We start from the raw sequence: 12208 nt of genomic DNA on the forward strand, positions 1-12208 counted from the left end.
TTAGAGGAGTTTTAGATGAGAAATTGTTTTAAGTAAAAGTAGGAGGAAAAAAGTAGTCACTTCTTTTACGTGACAAAAAATACCTATATTGAATATGTGTACATTTGTATTTGTCTATATATGACCATATGAGAATGGAGAAAAATGTTAACAACTAGGTTGATAAAATGGTTACTGGAGGGGCAGGAACTGATGGGGTGATAGAGGAGGGGGCAAGAGGGAGTCAAGGGAAAAAAGAAAAATAAGATAAGAACTAAAGGATTTTTTGCAAAGCTCTATATGAGCCAGTAGTCTCATATCACAGGTGAAAAATCAAATGCAGTCATAGGGACATTAACAGATTGCATTGTGTCAAAAGACATAATAATCACAGTGTACTTTATGCTGTCCACCATATTATATCCGTTTCTGGACACAACACTAAAAATGAAACAAATATTCCCCTCCCCCACAAAAGAAATAGTTGTTTTTTAAAAAAAAAATTTATTTATTTAATTTATTTATTTTTGGCTGTGTTGCTGTGCGCAGGCTTTCTCTAGTTGCGCCGAGCGGGGGCTACTCTTCGTTGCAGTGCGCAGGCTTCTTATTGCGGTGGCTTCTCTTGCTGTGGAGCACGGGCTCGAGGCGCGCAGGCTTCAGTAGTTGCAGCACGTGGGCTCAGTAGTTGTGGCTCGCGGGCTCTAGAGCGCAGGCTCAGTAGCTGTGGCGCACAGGCTTAGTTGCTCCGCAGCATGTGTGATCTTCCCGGACCAGGGCTTGAACCCATGTCCCCTGCATTGGCAGGCGGATTCTTAACCACTGCACCGCACCACCAGGGAAGCCCCAAGAAATAGTTTTTCTTGTTATAAGATGATTGGTTAAGAATCAGGCAAAACTAGGTTCCAATTTCTTTTCAGCCACTTGCCTAGCTATGTGACCTTGGGCAAATTATTTAATTCCTCTATGCCCTAGTTTCTTCATCTGTACAATGGGGATAATTATAGTTCCCGTCTCTCAGGGTTATTTAGGATAATTATATATGCATGCCAGGACCTGGCATCTAGATAAAACTCAATAAAAATAATTAATGTCATTATTAAAGTAAATATTTACTTTGAAAATTAGAATTTATACATAAGTAAGAAAATAAAAATATAACCATAATTTACTATTGTTAACTTTTGGATGTTTATGCATTTACTCAACATGATCTGAAAAATCATCCTGAGACCTTGTGATAGCTTAGGACAAATTAGCAGCCACCAAATGTGTAAAGGGCTGTTGTATGGAAGAGGGGTAGACGTATTCTGTGAGGTTCCAAATAACCACAGCAAGAGGCGAGGGTTACAATGAGAGCTGTCCAGCAACGGAATGGGCTGCCCAACACCATAGGCAGCTCCTTGTTACAACAAAAATTGGAATCTTAACTGGTGATCATTTGTCAGAAAAGTGATGGATGAAATGTCTACGTTGGAAGAGAGATCAAGCTAAACGGCTTCTAAAACTCTTCCTAACTCTAACATTTTACGACCTAGAAATACTTGCTGGATGTATACATATGATTCACGGCCCACGTAAGATAATTTGTGTGGTTCTTACTGTAACACTGGGTGGTAAGAACAGTTCCAAATTTATCCCGTGAAAGTTAATCGGAAATTCCTAGCCCAGGTCAGGTAGGATCTCTCCCTTATACAAAACTGAGGACGTACAACTCCACCAATTAATCCCATTCAATATGCAAAAAGAAATCAAAGGGAGGGGTGGGCCTGGAAAGAGTTTACATCTTATCTTCAGGTACTGTTTGTCTGCTTTCTTAATACTTGGGGTCTCTTCCTGGGAAAAAATTCTGACCTGGCAAAAATTCATAGTAATTACTTAGGGGAAAGGAAAAAGAAGAAACAAACAAAAAATACATTAATGTAGTTGGAAAAAAAAAAATCTAAGAACGTGGTGCTGGTAGGAGAGAAGACTAAATGTCTCTATAAGACCCACCCAAGTGCTTTTGATGTCTGACCAATTATTATCTTATTATTCTTCCTGCTGTAGATACAGTTGCAATTTATGTAACAGGATGTTTAAAAAGATTAAAGAGAAACTGTAGTAGGGTTCTAAGGTGATAAGAGTCCCTAGAATATGTATTTATGGACGTTTAGAATATAAGTTCCTGTACATTCTTAGAATAAACCATCTATTTGTTTTTCTTTTTTTAAAGAAACAAGTAAAATTTGTATTTCAATATGGCTGCTTCCTTCCCACAAGTGGTATAGAAATAATAGAGCAAAGAGAGCAAACAAATAATACAGCAAAGAGAGGATGGTGGTGGTTCAATCTGTGATCTGTCCTGGTTTTTAATCAGCTTTGACTTTTGGGTCCAAAATATTTTATCCATGTATTAGATAAGTATTTTTATTTTTAAAATATATATATATACGTTTATTTATTTATTTTGGCTGTGCTGGGTCTTAGTTGCGGCATGCATGGGGGATCTATTTCCCTGACCAGGGATCGAACCCCAGGCACCCTGCATTGGGGGCGTGGAGTCCTACCCACTGGACCACCAGGAAGTCCCTAGATGAGTATTTTTAATTTATCTGAATTAAATCTGTTCATCAGAAAATGGATTTTTCTGGGACTTCCCTGGTGGTTTAGTGGTTAAGACTCCACGCTCCCACTGCAGGGGGGCATGGGTTCGATTCCTGGTTGGGGAAATAAGATCCTGCATGCCTCACAGCACGGACAAAAAAAAAAAAGATTATTCTATTGTTCAAGCAGGAGAGGTGTGTGGAATTTTTGACTCTAATGACTCAATGTGAAGATGAAAGTTAAAGAAACAATTTTGGGTAGAGGCATTTGTGGAATAGAAGTTGAGATGAGTCAAACTGACTTTCTGTTAGAAGAATGTTACATAGGTGTCTCTAACTGAGAGAATGACTCACTGGTATTCAAGACTCTGCTGTGTGGGCTCTCCCTTATCTTACAACATAAATTGGCACTGGGCACCCAATAAAAGGGCTTAGGGGCATGTTCTCAGAATTTCTGAGAGTAGTCCTGTATAAATTGCCTATTAATTTCAAATCTTTCTCCTAGTAACCTAGGTCAATACCTAGTGTGGGCTTGCACACTCTCTCCCTCTATATTTGTGTATGTATTTACTTATTTATCATTTTTTTTTCTGAACTTTTTTCTGTTTGCGAATAAGTTGTAGACATGATACCATTTTCCCCTAAGTAATGCAGTGTGTATTTCCTAAAAACAAGGACAATCTCTTTTATAACTACAGTGCAATTATGAAAATTAAGAAGTCAATACTGGTTCAATAATATGATGTAATCTACAGACCTCATTCAAATTTTGTTCAATTGTTCCAATAATACCCATTACAGTAAAAGAAAAATCCAGATCATACATTGCATTCAGTTGTCAAGTATCTTTAATCTCCTTCAATCTGGAAGAAATTTTCCACACTGTTTTTCATGACCTTGACATACTTGAAGAGTTACATGCCAGTTGTTTTGTAGAGTGTTCCTCAACTTGGGTTGTCTGATGTTTCCTCATGATTAGCTTCAGGTTATGCATTCTAAGCAGGAATACCACAGAAGTGATGCGATCACAGTACATAATATTAGGAGTTGAATCGTTCAATTTCTATTGAAGTTACCTTTAGTGACTTGTTAAGGTAGAAACTGCTAGATTTCTCTATTTTAAAATTACTATTTTTTGCTTTATAGTTAAGTGTCTTGCAGGGAGATACTTTGCGGTTACTTAAATATCTTGTTTCTCATCAAAATTTACCCACTAGTTATAGCATCCACTGATGATTCTTGCTTGAGTCAATTATTACTATGATGATTGCCAAATGGTGATTTTTTTATAATTTTATCATTCCTTGTATATTTTTTAGTTGGCATTCTACAGTAAGGAAAAATGTTCTCTTCTACATGATTTGTTTGGCAATTTATTTATACCATTATGATTCATAGATTCTTATTTTATTCAGTGGGTTATAATCTGTTATTGACACTATTTTGATGCTAAAATTGTCCCTGATTTGGATAGTGGGAGTCCCTTCAAACTGTCCTTTTGACATGTCTCCAAAATTCTTTAAGCTTCCTGACTTTATGACACAAGATATTCCAGGCTTTTCTTGTATTTTCCTAGCACGAGTCCTGAAATAAGCCACTGACCTAAGAATCCCTGGTTTCTTTAGTGGAGAATAGTATTTACAAAAGTTCAGGTTCTAGGTGTGCTAATTTGTACTGGTGTGTCATTGCTTGTAGGCTCTCTCAGAGGACAGGCTCAGGCTCGCTTGCTTGCTCTCTCTCTCTCTGTCACACACACACACACACACACACACACGCACATGCACGCACACACACACACACACACACACACACTTATAAAGCATTGTGCTCATATTGATATTTCCAATTCCAGTCTGGCATTGCAGGGTTCATTTTAGCATTCCCCCTTTCCACATTACAGCTCACTTCTCTGGCAGTGAGAAATCTGTGGAACCAGTCTTGACTATAGCACTTGGCCACACCTACATGCACTTTCCTGACTCTGATTCACTTTGGTGCAATCTCCTGCCATCCTAAAGCCAACCTGTAAGTACACACTGATGACAGGCCCCTCAGCACCTGAAGCCACTGATGTCTGTGCTTTGTAGCCAATGCTCCTTGAGGTGGGATGCTGCCCTTCCTTCTTTTGGGGCCCTGATCCTGGCCATTTCAGCCTGTTAAATAGAAGTTCCAACTGGCAAAAGCACTCTTCACCTCCAATCTCCTCCATATAGTGACACAGCCAATCTGAAGGGGCTACTCTAAGGTCCTGATGGCTCACAGAGATTTTATGGAAACGACTCTTTTTTAAAATAAAGGGTTTTACATGCCCTTTATCTTAGCTCCCTTTCCCTAGGATTCAAACATGAATCTGGTCTGTGCCCAGAATCACTCCTCTCTCCCAACCCTGCCTTTTGGTCCTCTCTTCCCTTAGGATGAACTCGTTCTTAATCCTTCACATGCATGGAAACTTAGCAGCCAGGTCCTCCAAACATGTCTGAGTACCAGAATGTGTCAGCTTAAATTCTCAAAGCACCTCATCACATTTGTCATTCTCTTAAATTATTTGCATCAATAATTCAGAAACTCTCTTGAAGACGGAAGACTATACCACAGAAGCAGCACAGAAATGAAAGGACTGCAATCCTATCCCAAGGATCCCATCCAAGGAAAAGAACTCCTTCATGATTCTCCTGGCTGGTGGAGACAGAGGGGAACCTGGAGGGCTTAAAGTGTGAAGACTGCCCTGAGCCACATTTAATCACAATGACACTATTGTCCGGCATGCATCTTGCAACACCATCATCAGGAAGTGGATGTTAAGTTGTTTTTCCAAAGACGCTAATGGACACCTAATCTATCATTCCTTCTTTGCTCTTGTTTCCAGCTGCAGGCCTCTGAAGGAGGACTGGCCAGGTTAGCAGAGTCTGTGGCTATGAGACTGAAGGGTATTAACTAATTTGTGCGTAGAGTAAACCCAAGTGTAATGACCTCAGTGTCATTAATATTCCCTATTGAGTAAACTGGTCACAGGTTACATTTGAACTTTCATTGCTAAATGGGTATTTAATAACATGCAGTTACTTTGATTTGAGATAAAATCTCCTGATTACATGAAAAATGTACATGCAAGACAGATAATTCTGAATTAAAGCCAGAATATATTAAATCTTCAGTATTATAGACATTAACAATAGGCTCTTTACCATGAATAATGAAATTATTTCCTTTACTAGAATGTAAGCTTCATGAGGGCAGGGAGCTTTGTTTTGCTCATCGCCCTATTCTGAGTATGAGTATGCATGACTTATAGTTGGAGCTCAGTAAATATTTGTTGAACAAATAAAAATGTTTGGTGGCATAATAGAAGAAAGTTTTAAATTATTAAACTAAACCTGACTGGGGGAAATGGGAATTACATGCCCCCTTTAAAGACATTAGAAATCATTTAAAGACAGCAACAACAACAACAAAACACCATGCTGATGAGACATGTCTGTGGGATGAATTCCCTTTATAAGCAGTTTAAGAGCTTTAGTTTAGATTTTACATTGTTTCTGTGATTTAACATTTGATCTTGAAAGGTTTGTATATGTGTGTGCATCTGTGTTCCAACAGTTATTGGCTGGACAATTTTAAGAATAAAGAGGCATATTTGCTACTCACAGTGGTGAGGAGACTTAAATAGGGATCACACTTAGAGGGCCCATGTGCCCACCTGGACTATTCTGTGAGAGCTATCTGAAGCATTTGGGTTTTTTGGACTGAATAACTCAGACTCAGAGAATGAGCTACTGGGAGCAGCAAGAGAAAGCTCCTGGGATGAGACCAACTCCTGGGTACTGGCTAGAGCTTCCCAAAGTAGGCGGACAGCCACACAGCAGAGGTTAGGAAACGGCAAGGTTCTCAGACCTGAGGGTATGGTAGAAAGATTATAGGACGTGTCTGGTGGTGCAGTGGTTAAGAATCTGCCTGCCAATGCCAGGGACACAGTTTCGATCTCTAGTCCAGGAAGATCCCACATGCCGCGGAACAACTAAGCCCCTGTGCCACAACTACTGAGCCCGTGTGCCACAACAACTGAAGCCTGAGTGCCTAGAGCCTGTGCTCTGCAACAAGAGAAGCCACCGCAATGAGAAGCTGTTGCACCGCAACGAAGAGTAGACCCCGCTCGCTGCAAATAGAGAAAGCCCACACGCAGCAAAGAAGACTCAAACACAGCCAAAAAAAAAGAAAGATTAGAGAAAGATTAGACTGGGTTATCTACATGTCAATCATCTAGGATAGATGTAATGTCTCGTTAGCGTTCCTGGGACTATCAGAAAGGTCATTTAGCAGCACTACTATTGATACCCTAAAACTAGGATGTACAAAAAATATGTAACAATCAATTAATATCACTAATCCCATTTCGTTCTCTAACCCCTGACTTTCTCTATGGTGCTGGTGGGGTCAGGGCACTTAATTACGCTGGCCTCCCTTCTACAGTTTTTTGTGGGTTCACTAGGCTGAAACCATTGTGACATGAGAGATTTGAGAGAGAAATACAGACTTCACTCTGGAAGCAGCAAGTCTATGTGGCGATGAGCCTAAGTTTCTAATTAATGAGATTAAATGGAAGTCTTGATGGGACTTCCATGAAGGCAGCTTAAATAGAGCTCCTAACTATCACAGATTTCGAGTTCAGTTAAAATTTTTTTTTCTTCCTACACTGCGGTTTCTTTAAGTTACTCCAACCAATCACTAAGTCTAATAGACCTATACTCCCTAGTGTAGTGGAGGTGTGGAGAATAAAGGGATGAAACTGTAAAGAGAAGTGCGCCCTGCCTCACTTTTACTCATGTGCTGCGCCCATCACAGGGAACAACGTCCTACAAAGAGAACTGTGTCCAGGAGTTGGGGCAGTGATCTGCATTGAGTGGTGACCCATGATGGAGCAAATGGCTGGTGAAGAGCCTAGGACGCCGTGGGGACCTGGGAAGAGCACGTTCCTTCCAACTAGGAGGAGGACAACTCAGAGGGACATTAACCAGTACCCCTCTCCTTCTTTCTCCACTTACACTAGAGTAAGGATAGGGACGGGATAATTCTAACAATAATTGCGATAACCGCTGTTCTTCTGGTGGGCGTTTAAATCATATAGGCAATATGACTAGTTATTACTTTGGTAAGATGTCATTAGGGGGTGGAAGATGATTATTTGTTCTTCAACAGCCTTCCCTCAGCCTAAAAGAGCTTTGCACATCATTATTGTTAACAGAGCATATGAGGCTTTAGCTAAAATAATCATATTTTACAAACTGAAAAATCTCTGATCTTCGTGATCTGAGGAGTAAAGAACTTCTGAGATAAAATGTGTAAAATCTGGACTATCTGAGATAATTTGACATATGGTTGCCACAACCAGAGCACGTAGGCAAACTCATGGACCTGTAATTACTTTCATACTCTTGAAATAGTAATTACTTATGGCCTCTCCTAGCTTAGAGGCTCATTAATGAAGGATTAGGTTCATTTTTCTCTCTCTTAAAGGTTAAAAAGTAAGGTTTAAATCAGGGGATGGGTTAGACTGACTATCTCTTTTCAGGTCTGAGTGGTCTTAATAGGCAATTTGAGAATCTATAGTGGGATCCATACAGGCACAAGGGAGTGGGAAAGTTCCTGCTACTTTTTTCCTTTCACTTTTTAATCATTAAAAATGATTCAGGAGATTATTTGCTAAGTGAAGATCAATCTTGCTGAAATTCGTTCCCAACTTTTCCTAGAGCTAGATAAATGCCCAACTGCTGAACACAGTAATTTCTAATTGACTCTCCTATTATTAAAGAACAAGTTGCAAAATATTCTGAGAGGTGAACTAAGCTGTATCCATACTCTCCTATGATGGAGGCCAGCAAAGGTGAACTAGGACCCTCTGCTTTAAGAGTGAAGGCCATATTCCACTCTCCAATGTTTCTATTGTTTCAGCCTAGTGAACTTTTACCCACAAAAGTCTTTCTTTGAACACTCTGATCAAAAACAAGGTCTTTAAAAATTTTTTTAGATTGTTTACTTACAGTTAAACCTTTAGACAGGAGGCCAACTCCCAGTGGTCAGTTTCAAATAGGTTAACTTTGGACTGAAGAGATTTTTTTTTTAATTAATTAATTAATTAATTTTTGGCTGCGTTGGGTCTTCGTTGCTGTGTGTGAGCTTTCTCTAGTTGCGGTGAGCGGGGGCTACTCTTCGTTGCTGTGCGCGGGCTTCTCATTGCAGTGGCTTCTCTTGTTGCGGAGCATGGGCTCTAGGCGCACGGGCTTCAGTAGTTGTGGCTCGGAGGCTCTAGAGCACAGGCTCAGTAGTTGTGGCGCATGGGCTTAGTTGCTCCGTGGCATGTGGGATCTTCCCGGACCAGGGCTCGAACCCGTGTCCCTTGCATTGGCAGGCGGATTCTTAACCACTGCGCCACCAGGGAAGCCCTGAAGAGATTTTTTTTTAGAAAACTCTGTGACTTTCAAATGATGCCAGTATACATGACTTTACCTGCTCTCCTGAAGTATTTCTTCTCTCCCAAGGTACACCTCAGGGCAGTACTGTAGGTTTAAGAGAAAAACGTGAATGGGTAATCTTTGTCCAGTACTGAAATGCGGAGTGCAATTGATTAAGTGGTGACCCACAGATTTCCGTTGGAATGCTTAGGGCTGCAGGTGGGAGGAGGGGAGAGGAGGGAAGGGAAAGTCAGTGCAGCCATGTTGGGTGCCTCCATGTTCCTTTATACATATAGAGCCTTCTCCTTGTGATTCTCACATGTATGTTTATATACTGCTGTTTCAGTATAGAGTCGAGGGTAAGGTTATAAAGGAAAAACAGTTACTGTCTTAAAAGGCTCATTCTTGTGCTTTAGAAATATTCCTTTCCTGGGCTTCCCTGAGAAAACTAATAAAGTTCAGATGCACATTTTGTCCAAGTAGTTCTTTAGCATTTGAGGAACCATTAGATAAGAAAAAAGATTTTGCTGGGGGGAATTCCCTGGTGGTCCAGTGGTTAGGACTTGGCGCTTTCACTGCCGTGGCCAGGGTTCAATCCTGGGTGGGGGAACTAAGATCCTGCAAGCCACATGGCGTGGCCAAAAAAATAAAAAAGAGAATTTTTTTGGTACAAAATGGGTGGTAGAACAAAGAGAGGAACCTTTGGAAAATTATGTTTGAAAATGATCATTTTGACTTCAAACTGCTGGTAAAATTGGTAGATTAATTGATTGATTTTTGTAATGTCACACTTATAGGAAGGCAATGTTTCTAGAACTCCCAAGTATTTGGAACACAGTCCAGGGATTAGATATAAATGAGTAAACAGCCATTAAAAAGCACATGCACTTTGCTCCTTAAGAGTTTTAAGTGCCCTCGTACTTCAATTCAATTGTGTATAAAATATAGGGATCAAGTATACAGACCAGAGATACTGAAAGCAGACAGCAGAGTCTGTTCAGATGATCTAGGAGACAGTGCAATCAGCTGGAGCTATTTAGCTCAGACCATAACTCTGGTGGTTATTAACAATAATGGTAAAGTTCCTACCATTTATTGAGTGCTTATTAGGGTCTACTGGGCACTATTCTACATAGTAGGTACAAATGTTATTACCAATTTATAGTTGAGAAAACTGAGACACAGATTAAGTAACTTGACACGTTATAATTGACAGAAGCAAGTTCAAACCCACATCTGTCAGACTTTAAAACCTAAGTCTTACCTGTTTTGTTTTATGGCTACTGTATATTCTAATTCTAATTTTTTCTTAATATATTTTCAAAAAAAGACCAATCTATATTCCACATTGTCTGATAAAGAGCATAAAGAACTATGTAATATGTTTTAGGACATTATAAATCTAATATATATAAACTTGTTGGTATTTTAAAAGTAAGCTTCATATATCTAGAAATTTCAGTTATATGGAAGAGAAAGGACAATGCCTTCACTTGTTCATGTGTCGGTTCAAGGAAGGTTTGATTGCATATCTTTTATGTTTGTCTTAACCATTCCTTAAAGGACCCACTTTATGTAAGATTCCTTCACCTCTGGGGTGATTAACTCATCGTGGTTTGCATGAGACTTTTCCTAGTTTAGCACCCTTAAGTCCTGCACCCCAGGAAACCCTTCCCTCAGTCCTGGGAAAATCAGGATAGTTGGTCACTTTACCTTCACAATACATGTGGGTGCTTTAAGGTTGCTTTTGGATGATGGTGATGATTATAAATAGGATCTGATAGGTTTGAGTCCTCTCTTGGGGAGAAAGACATAAGTTGTTGAGTTTCTTTTTCTCTGGAGCACCTCAAGTGATGGGGAAACTTTTTCCTGAAACCTCATTTCATTTTTAGTTTTTTGTCACTTTTATACATTTCTTTTGCATCCTGAACTAAAAATCTTTCTCAATGAAGCTTCCACTCACAACCCCATGTGATTACACATTAAATATTTAAAGAAATCAATCATGCTCCCCAATCTTTCACCTTCAAACAACACGTCTCCTAACAATTCAACATTTCTCATATTCTTTTACCATAATGATTACTCTCTTCTGAATATAGTTCAGTTTTTTTTGTTTGTTTCATTTTGGTTTTGTTTTTTTGTTTTTTTTGACTGCACCAAGTAGCAAGCAGGATCTTAGTTCCCTGACCAGGGATTGAACCCGTGCCCCCTGCACTGGAAGGGTGGAGTCTCAACCACTGGACCACCAGGGAAGTCCCTGAATACAGTTCAGTTTGACCCTAAACCCTCTTATATTGTCATTTCTAGAAAGCTAATCAGCAGAGTATGTCACCTCCTTTGTCTAGAATCTATGCTTCCTTAATTCAGCTTAATATCTTAGTATTTTTCTTGGCAGTCATTAACTTAGGTTGAGTTCCTATCTACTAAAACTTCCAAGCATTTTTCTTATGTGCTTTTGCTATGCTATATTTCTTATCCTGTACACGCAGTTAATTTTTTCTAGCTCAAAGTAAAGCACCTTACATTTTACTCTGTTAAATTTTCAATCCCCTCCCCCCTTTTCTAAAATCACCCATTCCCAGCTTTGATTTACAGGTTTGATGAGCATACTTTCATGTCAATAATAGAACTGTTAAAGGACAAGGCCTTCACTGGGGATCCTTCCTTATTTTATATTAATCCACCAATTAGTCTTCAGTTACAATAATTCAACCATGTGAAATTAATCTAATTTGTTAATAACAATACATATTTACTAACTTCACCCCATACAAAACCAATGTGGCAGGAGAGTGAAGTCAGCAACAATAGAAAACGCTCTGTGATGATGAAGTATTTGCTGCTTCTGACAAAACTGTGGAATTGCTTTCTAGACTGCATGTTTTTCGACCAAAGAAGGCATTTCTCATTGTAATTCTCCGCTTTATTTACTGGGCTTGGCACTGAGTAAGTTTTGTTATTAAGGAAGACCAAATCTTCTCTTTTTTTTTTTTAAACACATTTGTTTATTTATTTATTTATTTATTTTTGGCTGTGTTGGGTCTTTGTTGCTGCGCGCGGGCTTTCTCTAGTTGTGGTGAGCAAGGGCTACTGTTTGTTGCGGTACACAGGCTTCTCATTGAGGTGGCTTCTTTTGTTGTGGAGCATGGGCTCTAGGCGCACGGGCTTCAGTAGTTGTGGCATGCGAGCTCAGTAGTT

Source organism: Balaenoptera physalus, assembly GCF_965194825.1.
Source record: "Balaenoptera physalus genome assembly, chromosome: 1".
NCBI lineage: Eukaryota > Metazoa > Chordata > Mammalia > Artiodactyla > Balaenopteridae > Balaenoptera > Balaenoptera physalus.